The sequence below is a fragment of the Anser anser genome, assembly GCF_964211835.1.
Source record: "Anser anser genome assembly, chromosome: 1".
NCBI lineage: Eukaryota > Metazoa > Chordata > Aves > Anseriformes > Anatidae > Anser > Anser anser.
In genome coordinates, this window is record NC_139720.1 from 183,631,310 (window position 1) to 183,644,271 (window position 12,962).

The following is a 12,962-nucleotide window of genomic DNA, read 5'->3' on the forward strand; positions in this document are numbered from 1 at the left end:
TTATTATTAAAAATAATTCTCTAAATTGGGATAATTAGGATCTGAATCCAGATAGTAGCATCGGGATGTTAGGGTGATTCTTTAAATAACCTTTATGCTTATTCTATATATATTAACAAAAAAAAAAAGAGTCAAGGTACACTGAATAGATTCATTGATTCTTTAAACTTAATGTCACCATTCAGTTACTGAGCTATTTATCACTGAACTTTTCTTAAGCCTTGGGAGATACAGAATGGAACTGGAAGAGAAGCAGGGGTCTACATGAAGGGCAGTCCACTGGAGTCTTGGTGAGTTCAAAAAATATGGATAAAATTTTATTCCTGTTAAATTTTCACCTTTATGAAGTGACATATACTTAGGGTCCTGTGCACAGTGGCAAAACAAAGACAGTTTTATTAAAACAGTCTCTACATTCTCTGGATTCGTTTATACTATCATCGTGTAAAAATCTGGGTTCAGTTATAGCAGAGTTTGTGGTGTGACTCCTGAATGAAAACAGTAAAGACATAAAATTCATTAGTTATTTTCACAATGATTATGCTACAGTGTTTACATGCCCAGTTTCTGAACAAAACAAGCTATATAGGATTCTGTTTTCTCCTCATAATTTTTGAATCCAGCGCTTAATTTCAGCTGCATTTGATCCAGGGATAGAGGTTACAAAGTCAAGTTTCTGCAGTTTAAGTTACAGTTCTTAGCAGATGGGATTAGAGAAAAGACTCAAATTTGTGCCCCCAGGATAGAAAAAGCTGCAGCTCGGACTTAGAAATTTTCTGTTCTGTTCAACCTGTTAACTTTGTAGAATCACAGAATGGTTTGGGTAGGAAGGGACCTTAAAGATCACCTCATTCCAGCCCCCCTGCCATGGGCAGGGACGCCTCCCAGTAGACCAGATTGCCCAAAGCCCCATCCAGCCTGGCCTTGAACTTGCCACTTAGCCTCCTTATTTAGTCTGACAGTCGGGGCATGTGTTTCTTAAACCCAGCCGCAATGTGGGTTGCTCTCGGTAGTGAGAACTTGGTGTTTTGCGAAGGAATTTAGGGCAACTACTTAGAAGGGAGTGGGAAACCAACCAGGGTAGTGTCAGCTTGGGAATGCTGCACAGGCGTGCTGGGGACATGTACAGGCCTGTCTAAGTAACTAGACTTCATTACTTTTCCAAGCTTCATGGTCATGGCACCTAGAGAACCGATTGTCATGAGAGATACGGTCTGTCCCCTCTTCTCAGTCAGTGAGAAATTGGCGGATGACACCTGCCAGAGGTACTGGTTCACTCACTTTGCAGGCTTAGGTGGGCAGCACTAACTTGACTGGTGTCTGATACTTCTAAATCTTCTGTGTAACATTAGATCAGGGTTAAGATACAACACTTTTTAAACAGGGCTGGAGTACTGATCTTTAGACACAGTTGAATTTCTCATAGTAACAGTCATGCGTATAAAACGTACATTTTAAAAGCAGTAAAATGAGGAAAAAAACCCACTTCAAATTCACTTATTTGTAAGACAACTGCCTTGAAATGTGTTGTAACATCTGAAATGTACATTTCAATTGTCCTCCTGCCCAGTTGAAAACCATCAGCCTGGCAGGGAACAAAAACAGTGATACTCTTCACCATTTTCTGTTTATTTACAAGTTTGTTGTTTGACAAAATCACAGCCAGTAAGAGAACAACTGGTCGTTCAGAAACAAAAAAGGAAGAAAAAATGACTGCATTCCATCTGTATGGAACTTCTGGTTCCTCTGTTAGATTCTCAAATCTTTCATTTGTTTCTAGTTTTGTGTTTATTTATTTATTTATTTTGAAAAGTATTGTTGTTTCTCTAACTGTATCTATATTAAAGGAACGAAGAAATGTCTTCTGCTTGATTCTAAGATCTAGTGGTTGTTCTTTGGTCCTTTATCACCAGTACTCTTGCATACTGTCACCAGTTAAATATTATTTCATAGAACCCATAGCTAACCTGTTTGTAAATGGTTTATAATACAGAAAAGCGTTGTAACTTCCTTTCAAAGATCAACATAGATGCGTGTTTAATAAGAACAGCAAGGTCAGATAATAAATGTTAAGTTTTGTGTGAACAGTGAAGATGTGGTATATATTTAATGTTACATTTGTTCTTCTTGTTTTAAATAATGTTCATTAAGAGCTTAAATTTATGAAATAATTATTGTTGATTTTCATAAGGATTTTTATTTTTTAAAAGCTCACTTTTAGTCTAAAAGTAACCGCTATTTATCATGTATTTTCAAAGACCTTGGTCTCGTGTGCTACTATATGTGGCCCGATATTTTCATGATCATGAAGACCTCAATAAACTCACAGGCCTATGCTGTCTCCCCAAAATGTATGTTGTGGGACAGATTTTAAGCAGGCTTAAGCACTATAAAACAACTGGCATTGTAGACCAAAGGAACTAGGATAACTAGTTTTTGCAGAATAATAATTAAAAATACATCTAAATGTATATTTCAAATGTGTATCATTAAAAGTTCCCATGATGTGCTGTCACTACATGTAAAACCCATAAGCAATTTTAAGTCAACATTCTGTAAAAAGGGAACTAAAGATTCCTATAAATAACACGCAACTTAAAGATGTATGGAACTCCTTTATTATGTGCTAAATGCTGTAGTAAAACAGGCTATCAGAAGCTTTGCTGCATGTTACTAATTCTTTTTTCTCCCAATATTTTTGCAGGTGTGTGGAGGAATGGGTCCTGTTCTCGCTGTTGTCACTCCCACATAGGTGGACTCTGTAACTGATTATGTGTGGGTAGGGCCCTATTGAAATTAAGGAGATTCTGCAATAGCGCAGGGTTCTGTTTGTGAAAGTTCAGTTGCAAGATCAGGACCCTACTGTGACTTCTTACTGTGAATTCTGTCACTGTATCATTGCTTGTGCTGGAACCTGCCTTTTGGGATAATGTAAGTCCTGCTTTTCCCCCAAATGTACTTTAGACATGAAATAATCATGAAAACGTTCCTAATTAGAAAATAAATATCATTTACATGCATTCTTTTAATTATGTTTTTTTGGCAGTACCAAATAATATATTCCTCAAAACTTCTTAATGGCACTGAGGCTTTGTGGATAGTTGGTCACATGATGAGAAAATTCAGCTGTAAGTACACTGAAATGATTGAATTTTTCAATAGCTAGTTTTTACTGATGTTGACAAACTAATAATGATAAAAAGGTTAACCGAGAGGTTTGACTTATGTGTGACTTCAGTTCTTTTTGGAAAATACATAGAATACATCCATTAGGGATTTCATTATTCTTGTGTAATTCACCATGTGAACCTGGAGTCCTTCTGTACTGCTGCTAGGTAGGGAGTTCTAATTTGTTTGTTTTCGTTGTTTTCAGAATAGCATGTTGCTGACTTGCTCTGTATTTTCACCCATAAACTTCTTGAAATTTATAGATCTATAAAAACTGTTTATACCACCAGTATTTGTGTAGATATTACAAACAGATTTACTAACATAATTGTCTTGCTGAGTTGAACATTGAAATGTTAATAAATATACACTTATACTCGTGTCAATGGAACTTGGTTAAATTAAACTAAACTGATCTGGCATTTTGAACAGCAATGTGATCGTGCATGCTGATTAACTATAGTCTTCTTAGGCAGGAACTACATATTTTATTGTAACTAAGTACATTGTGCTTAATCAATAATAATTACCCATATTGTATGTCAGTGGATTCACCCAAAATAACTATAAATATGCTTGGATTGAGGAGGAAGTTCTTTTCCTGTAGCTATGGGTACAGTCATTGCTACGACTCCTATTTTTATATCCTAATGAACAAAAACTACATGTAGGTGTTTTGCCTGTGGAACACAAGTGGCATTATAAACTCCATGCCCTTTTTTATGATGGTGTGTTTCCCTTCTGGTGTTCAAATACATTTTTTTTTTTGAATGTGGGACTTAATATTTAAAAAATAGAAGAACTGGAATTGTTATGGAATTTATGAGGTGTAACTGAGGTGTTAAGATGTAGAGGAGTTGTATGTAAGGACAGTTAGAGATTCTTCACTATGGAGCAAAGATACAGACAATGATTGGTGAGTAAAGATTAAGGAGGGCAGGATTTCTTATTTTTTGCTTGGCACAAGAGCAGCGTGAAATGAATGGAATTTGAAGAGAGAGCAAGACCAAAGAAGAAATCGTAAACTCAGATCAAAAGCAGACTAGAGAGCCTGATCAGCAAAAGCAAAACAAAAACAACCAACCAAATAGAGAAATGGATGGCAAAAATATGCCTGAAGGGAGAACTTAAACACATAGCTCCTGGTATTTCTCGTTGCACTGAATGTATGTTAAGTTTAAGTTACATATCTATTTAGTTTAAAACTTCCAGTAAATGTTTTTCTCTGCATTTTTTTTCCTGTTGGAGGGGACTATGCAGGCTTTGAAGAAGAGTTAGTGACTAGTTCTGAATTATCTGTATAAACTGATGTAGATATATAATATTTGAGATGACAGTAGCAACTAAGAACAGAGGAGAATGGGTTATGTGTGTTAAAATATGGCTGGTGCTAAGCAGAAGACAATTTCTTGTTCAAACTCATAATTTATACCATCCTGAAGCAAGCTCAAAACACAATTCCATTATTTTCTTTATAGGATGGCAAATTTTAAATTTCCAGTTTAAAAGCTTAACGGTGCTTCTTTTGAGATTTCTGAATATAAAATGAAATGGAGATTTTTTTCAATATGAAACTAAATCATGATTTGAGAACATTGGGTGTTTCTCATAACAATGAAAACGTTGAACGTTTCATTTTACATCAAAACTCTTGATCAGCATACATTGTGTTTACAGTGATTTACTGTTTCTAGCTTTTAATCCTGTATGCTGTATTTATTCTTACTCGCACTCAGTTGGGTAGAAGAAAGAAAAGGAGAGGGAGATGAGGTGATTGTAAAATAACCCAACCTCCTATGTTCCCTCACCACACTAGATTAATAAAGTACCTCAGAATAGATCTAGTTTCAGAAGAGAAAAAGAAACAAGGTTACATGATAGTGAGTGGGGTATGAAAAATCCCCTGGATATTTCATATGCCTCCATTTTTTTCACTCATCGCTGCGGAGGGCAGCTCAACTACATCTGACTGCATCTCCTTCTTGAGACAGCAACTTCCCTGGGCTTTGAGGGAGATAAAGTAGGGGCACGGCTCTATTCTGCCTGTGGTAATGCTGCTACAAAATGTTATTCAGAAGAAAAGGAACTCTAAATTGTCTCCTGCTGTAACCAGCTTTCCACTACTCACTGCTGCTAAACCCCATGGTTGAGCACCTGATCTGCTCGTTTCTTTGGTTCGACCCATGCGGTGATGTCCTAAATGAGTAAAACTAGGAGAAGAGCACGAAAGCAGTCACCAAAAGAAGCTGTTGATGTTGGTGCAATGTAGAGAGTAAGCTTTTGCTACATGGCCACACATTGTGCAGGTTTGGGAATACTTCAAGAGCTGGAAATACCAAACCAGAGTAAATTTCCCTCAGTGGCAAACTGAGATGATAGCCCTGGTTCTGTACAATAAAAAGGAAGAGGAAAGGAATGTGCCTGAACATTCAGCATGTTAGTTGTTGTAAGTTTAAGTTGTAAGATCCTTTTCTCTGCTGCTGTTTGCTTGGCTTGTATCACCACTGTCCTGTCTTTGAGCTGGATGTAGCATGTTTTTGTTTGTTGAATGAGGCACCCGTCATCTTACAACATCATGAACATTGTTTTTCTTCAACTCTTGAAAGTCAAAACACGGTAGCAGAGGTAGCTGTAATAACTTAGCAATAAATGCGACCTGAAAGAATTTTCTCGTTTCACAGTATAGGAAAAACAATGTTTAATGTGTCACTTCATATACCTCCTCCCATCTTCCTTCCCACTCTTAAGCAGATCTAATGCATGAAAATTTTCTTCAGTAGTGTTCTTGGTTCTTTATATTCAGTTACAACTATTGGTCTTCTGTTAGTAATTTTTTCATATTTAAGTTGAGGTCCTCACAAAACCTCTGTGAATGACACCATCATGCTGTCGTTTGTTTTAAGTCATCAAATTTAGGCTAAATCTGAGTTTTGGAAACCTTTTTCCAACACTTTAAGGATGCTCCTTCTTCTCTGTCGGACGATTGCGTTTTTCATTCAGGTTTTCCATGGATCATATCTTTATTGGAAAAATCTTTTTCTTTTGCCTTGACAAATGCAGTCTTGGAATGCTCGTTACCTGTTCAAAGTGCTACTGTACATATCAGTTTCCAAACTTACACCTTTGGCTTTTTAAACTTCCTCCTTCAATTTAAAACAATAAAGATAAGCTATCTGTCTTTGTTTTCAAGGCCCATCAAGACTACTTCTACCTGATACCTCTCCTTCAGTATCAAGAGGTTGACTCTGATTTTGATCAACATATGATACCAGCTTCCATCAGTTGCTTGTTAAGGTTTCACACCACACCGGATACTTTCTCCTCAGCTGCCTCTCATGTGTTGGTTGACTCCTTCATAAACAGAACTGTTCGCCCTCTTCCTTTAAATATCTTCTTAAAAGTTTTATGCACTGTGAAGCTTAAAGCAATCTGACGCTTATCACAGTAATACTTTGTCGTTGCCTTTGTACTTTGCAATAATCTCTGTTGTCTCTTTACATAGAAATCAAGCACACTCTTTTTGTTGTACGCTTATTCATGGCCCAGCATAACGAGAAGTGGATACAGGGTGAGGCCTCCTAAGATTTGTGGTAATACAAATAAATAATAATGAATGCTCATTGGATACTGCAGTGTAGCTGTTGGATCCTGCTGTGCCTTGTGTCACATCATATTTAATGCAGAAAAAAGGTGCTACAAAGAGAAGCCTCACAAAAGGGAAAGAAGTAAGTCACAGTGAACAGATGAAATGCTAGCCCCCAGGGGCCTTCTCAGCTGTCAGACCCAAGTCAATAGCTACTGGCATTGCGTCCAGAAAGCATCCCTCATTCCTCTCCGTCTTCTCCACAAACTCTCCGTCCTCACAGAAGGAAATTAATGTGAATGTTACAAAGTTCTCCGGTGTGTACAAAAGCTTAAAGGACTTCACATACTTCCATAGCGTCCTTCTGCTCCTTAGTGCATTCCGTTCCTGACACAGCATCTCTTGGTACCGAAGTCTTGAATAAGTACAAGCTGTTGTTCAGGCCATCCTGTTGGTCAGTCCTTTTTCAAATGCCACCTGGTTCTCTGTTGAGAAGGAACCTGCGCTAGTTTTGATTTGGTATCTAGGTACATTGCTACCTCATACTGCTCTGTTTCCCTGGTACCTTGAAGATCATGATTCTTCAGAAGAGCGGTAAGCATGAAATGCATCAGGAATTCCTCAGGTATGTCGCCCTCTTTCTGGAAGTGGGTCTGCATGCGTCCCTTTCCTTTCTTTCCAAGGGACACTGAAATATCAGTGCATAGGTGGCACAGAAATGATGGAACGTTAGTCTCCCTGATGCAGAGACAACGGATTGGTCTGTGCAATAAATAGGATAAACTACAAAACATAATTACAAATGTTTCCGTATCTGAATAGGAGAAGCCTGGTAGAGCTGTAAACTACTTATGGGATGGAGACAGTGACTGTGAAATACTGGGGGAAACTAGAGAAGCTATGCAGCCTAAAACCTTGATCATAATGAGAGATCTTGGTTATCGATGTATGGACTGGATAGCCTTAACATTAGGCCGTCATGCATAAGCTGTGTTTTTAGGCACCATCAAGAATTACTTTTTGAGCAAACCAGCTAGAGAATGCAGAAGAGTGAGGACAGCCCTTGGTTTAGTCTAGATTAGTACACAGGACTTAGTTGACGAAGTAACTATAGAAGAACCATTCAGCAGTGATATGTCATACCAAACTGAAGCGTGTCGTATTTGTAGGAGAGAGTAAGAGTAAAAGAAATCCAGTAGTGTGTAAAAAAGAGGAATTGCATACAAATGAAGAAATAATTCAAGTAAAAATTAAAAGAGACCATGAGAGGCACAGAGACTTTGTTTTCTGATTCTAACCAAATTGAACAAGAATTCTCCATCACAGCAGAACAGTAGAGGAGGTTACTAGAACTAAATAGATGTTTTTCCAAAAATGAAATCTGAACATCAAAGAAGAAAAGAGCACGATTCTGGCAAGTTAATTGTAGAACTATTGTAAGGCAGGACAAAAAGATTTTGAAGAGCAGCAGGCTAAATTCATAAAAGAAAAAAAAAATTTGACAAGCGTAAATTCTACAGATAAAGGAATTCTGCTAGCAGGGTGGCAAGTTCAATAGACAATCAAGGGACAAAGAGAATATTTAAAGGCATAGCCATTGCAGAAAGAAACAAATGAACTCTTTGCATCAGCAGGGTTTACTCCAGGGAGATTATGGACACCCCCACATAACAGTAATTCATTATAAGGAATATTTCAGATTTGAAATATCAATAAAAGATTTTTGAACAACTTGATTGAATAAGCATTAACGGATTGCCAGATAGCATATCATTCATTCAGTAGTCCTAGAGAAACTGAGAAACGAAATTGGTCATCTGTGCATTGTGTTGTATAATCCATCACTTAAATTGGACTTGATAACAGAGGGATGGAACGTAGCTAACGTGACACCAGGTTTAAAAGGGCTCTAGGGACGATCGCGGACTAATATACTAATAAGTCTGACTACCCTGACAGGCAAAATGCCAGTGAATATGATAAAGAATGTAATTAATAGGAACGTGGATGGGTATAATGGGCAACTATCATCTTGGCTTTCGTACGAGGTAGTTTTGTCTTACAGCTTTGCTAGTTATTTGAAGGAGTCAACACAAATATGGAAAAGGGTCACCCAAAAATCTTTAAAAAAGTCTGACACCGAAGAATGTTAACGCAGTGATTCTTTGTGGGTTACTAAATGGGTACAAGATAAGGAAGACTGTAGCAATTAATCAGCAATTTTAACAGTGCCGCCTCCCAAAGACTGGTACTGACACCTTTGCTGGTCCACCTGTTCTTAAATGGCCTGAAAAAGCGCAGTGATAAAGCTCAGAGATGATAAAAGGGAACTATTCAGTTGGAGCCAGACCTGATGTTGACCCTTGAAGAGTCGGAGAAGGATCTCACAGCAGGAGCTGAGGAGAGGCCACGTATCCGTCAGCAGGGAGGGGCAGCACCCCACGAGCTGTGAGCTCAGCGGGCTGTGAGCAGCGCTGCCATTCAGCAAGGCAGGGACTTGTAGCTGCTCTTTCTAACCACAACAGGGCCTGCAAGCTGAAGAGGTGAGATGCTTCCCTATTTCTCAGGGTTTCACAGCCCCAGCTGAGCTTAAAATACAGACTTTGATCCTACAGTTCCTGCCTGTCACAGTGGTGGAGCAGCACTGTTAAGCTGATAGGTAGTTACCTCGCTGCTGTGAAAAGCCGTGGTTCTCAAGCCATTTTACTGCTATTTGCATGAATTTTTACCAGCTCCTGCTAATTTTTTGAAATCTTTCTGGGCGGAATTCATGCTAGCAAAAACTGGCAAAATGATATTTGAAACAGAGAAGTCATGCTGGCGTGCTGGGCAATTCTGAGCATTGATGGGAACTGTACGCAACATAGAAATGAATGAGGAAGGTATGGCATAGCTCTTGTGCAGGGCCAGTAAATGAATCGATTCTTCAATATGGCAAAATGTTGACCGAGGAGTAGGTAACATGAGAAGGGTTTCTAATATATGGAAATGTTTAGTAGGGGACTCTTAACTCCTTGTTTCTTAGAATAGAATAACGATTAGCCTTTGGTCACAGTTGTATGTAACTTAGGTGACCTTTAAGATGGCAGAAGGCTGCTTATCACCAATGTCATCTGCCATAGTTTTGTGAATGCATCTTTTTACATGCACAAATCCCAGCTGTTACTGGTCTTGAAAACTCCACTTATCTTGGACCAGCTGGGGCCAAAATCCAACCTGTGCAAAATTATAGCTTTTCTGTAAATAAAAGTCTGTTGGTGATAAGTTTTCAAACATGAATCAAATGCAAACTTGTCCCATTTTCCTAAATCTGCAGATTTATTTATTTATTTATTTATCAACCCTCTGCTTCTCTTTGTTCCTTTATCTGGCAGTAGTAATGTTATGGATGGCCAGATCGGTTTTACTTGTTTTGTTTGCAAACCCGTGGGCAAGGGAGAATGCCAGTTTGCTACTACAGAAAGCTAAAAGCAATAGCAGGCCCTAAATTTAATCTCGTGTGGAAATCAGATAAAGTAGCAGAAATGTTTCACACAGCAAGCAGAAGGTTTGGACGGAGGGAGGAAGTAGAGGAAGCATTGTACCTTTGAAATGGCTGGAATGGTTTCCAAGCTGTGGGCCACAAACCCCTCATGGGCTACAAGGCTATGGTAGGCTGAACAGCTCTTTGGCTAAACCACATTTAATGGTGTTTAAAATAGTGTTTTCAATTAAAAGTTTGATCAGATGGATGTGTGCTGGTTTGTGAAAAACGTTAGGGGCTGACAACAATCTGTTGTTCCAGACATTTGGGATCCACTGCTCAGGAGTGTACAAAAAGGTAGAGAGCTCGCCCCCCCTACTCCTCCAGCCTCAGATAGGCTGTCAGCAACAGCAAGAGGTTCCCAGAAGGGAGCCAGGAAGAGCAGTCTGGCAGCATTAACCCCTCTGTCCCGACCACATCCTCCCCAGGAACTCGTAACAGAATTGTTTTGTTAGTCATTGCATTGTCCTTGAGTATCACTAATTGTCTTTGCTGCCTCTCTTTTCATATACGCACACAACTAGTAGATGTAGTTTCCTGACAAGTGAGTATTGGGTCCCCGTCAGACAAAGATTAGACTGCTCAGCTTCATCAGATGAAAATATATCTGTCTTTGAATGCATATCTGATTTCTCATTGTCAGAAATTCTTACATTTTCTTTCAGTATTAACAGACATAAACTTTCCTTATGAGCATTAACATGTCTTAGTACAATATCTGCTCATTACTCTAAAAAAATCCCATTTCTATTTGATCAAACTCTTTTAATTTACCTAAATTCCCTGAATGGTGATTTTACATTGCAGAAATCTTCCTTGTCCTCGCATCAGGCCTCCTATTACTTTTATTGTTTTTCTACTGAAAATTTTCCAGAATTGTAAGGTATTAGCAGTGCTTTTAGTTGCCCTTGACACAGGTTACTCCCCGTTGTCCTGAGTACCAGGTCAGCACATCCATAAATAATTTGCAGAGATCGTGGCTTTTCCAACGCATTGTTCATCTTTGTTAGCAACTACGGTGGTGTTGAATTGAGAAATGCCAAATTATAAACCTTATTCAAATGATATAAATTTGTTTTTCTGAAGAAATCTGTTGTCTAATGTAAAATTAGACCGTAGCTTATGTATTTTACAAAATTTAAACAAAACACTGGAAACAAGTTATTGACAATCATGTTCTAAAAGGAATTAGTTTGGCAGGGTAGCATGCTCTTTGTAACCTTTTTTGTTCCGTATTTCTTATTTGTGTGATACTTATATGGGAAATGAGGGGTTTTGTGTATGCTTTATGTTATTATTATTCTATTACTGTTGCTAAATATCTGTTGCTGCTATGACTGAAGTTGTCCTTCAGTGTTCTGAGTCCTGTAGTACGTATGGTTGATTTGTCTTGTTCAGATGCTCAGGGTTAAGGGGCATACGAGGTCAGGAAGAAATCTTTGCCTTGTATGTGAAAGGAACATATAAGGGAGGAGAGAGTTTTTCTTCTGCCATAGCGTGGAAAAAGGTTATTTCCTGGTGCCATCTGGGGGTTGCTGTGCCTATAAGCAAGGGATATGGGTACGTGGTGAGGGGGACATGTGGGTAGGACTGGGGATCAGTGTATGGGAGTAAGGAGCTGGGGACAGGGGTCAGGATGGGGCTTCTGTGGGGATTGGAGCGGTCACAGTTGGGTAGGTGTGTTGGGGTCGGCTGAAAGTCACTTTACCCAGAACATGGCAACATCTCTCTCTGCCTCTGCCTTGCTCCACGCTTTCCCCATCTGTTCCCTCCCTGTGTTTCTGGAACCCCAGCTTCTTGTCCAGTTTCTGCACGTTGCGCTGTTACATGAAAACCCTACTTTCCTGTGTGCTCTAGGAACAATTTTACACACGCAAGCACAAAAGGTCCCACGAATCCCTCCCACCTGAAGCTTCTCTTCAGTCTTGCTATTCTTTCTCCTCCCTCCTGCCTACGGGGTTCTGCTCTGCAGGTGCAGACAGGTAACAGGTGGGGGCTGGGTGCAACATAATGCCTCTCCTTCACAACACAATTTGCATCTTCTCCAAGTAGGACATAGCCCACCCATAATTTGAAATCTGCCGATCAAAGATTAATTCTTTAATTCCTTTTCCTCCTTTTCATGTAGTAATCATTAAAAGGTGACCTTTTTTTTTTTTTCTTTTTCCTCCACATGTTGAAATAATTTCTTCACAGTCTTACAAAGAAGCAGAAAAGTTTTGGATTTCTAGACCCCGGTCCCTTCTGATTTGCAATTCCCTCTGATTTATGACCTTCTTAAAAAACCTAGTGGATGATTGTACCTGCTGGTCTAAAGCTAAAGCCTTCTGACAGGATGCTTCCTTTTTTAATTACTTTTTTGCAGACCACTTAAAAGATGTTTAGGAAGTCTAAAGAGTCTGCAGAAAGATTGAGAGCCACTGTCTTAGGGTATTCCCTTAAACGCATTTTTTTAAAATGCATTTTTTTAACACAGACATTTCATAAGTCTTAAGCTTTTATTTATGATTTTTATAAGTCCTAAGCTTTTCCTTCTTAATATATGATTACATACTTATGTCTATAGCAAGCCAGAAGCATGGTTTCTGTACAAGTTTCCAATTCAGTAATTAATTAATATGCCTTGTAGCACCTGACAATACAAATAGGTTATGTAGCAAGATCACCATAATAATAAAATAAAGAATA

At 38.7% G+C, this 12,962-nt stretch overlaps 2 long non-coding RNA genes across 22 annotated transcripts in view; one reads left to right on the top strand and one right to left on the bottom strand.

Annotated features, from left to right (window-relative positions):
* Positions 1–12,962, bottom strand: part of LOC310883765 — a 94,672-nt gene that overhangs the window by 51,954 nt on the left and 29,756 nt on the right. The gene's annotated exons all lie outside the window — the stretch shown is intronic.
* LOC310883733 overlaps positions 1–12,962 on the top strand; it is an 87,789-nt gene that overhangs the window by 7,384 nt on the left and 67,443 nt on the right. For 11 of the 21 annotated variants that reach the window (XR_014573702.1, XR_014573703.1, XR_014573704.1 and 8 more), the window contains exons 4-5: positions 220–290; positions 2,705–3,128. This is a non-coding gene — a long non-coding RNA (uncharacterized lncRNA). Of the gene's footprint in view, positions 1–219; positions 291–2,704; positions 3,129–6,358; positions 9,295–12,962 lie in introns of all 21 variants that reach the window. The other 10 variants (XR_014573698.1, XR_014573699.1, XR_014573700.1 and 7 more) reach the window with 2 other exon arrangements.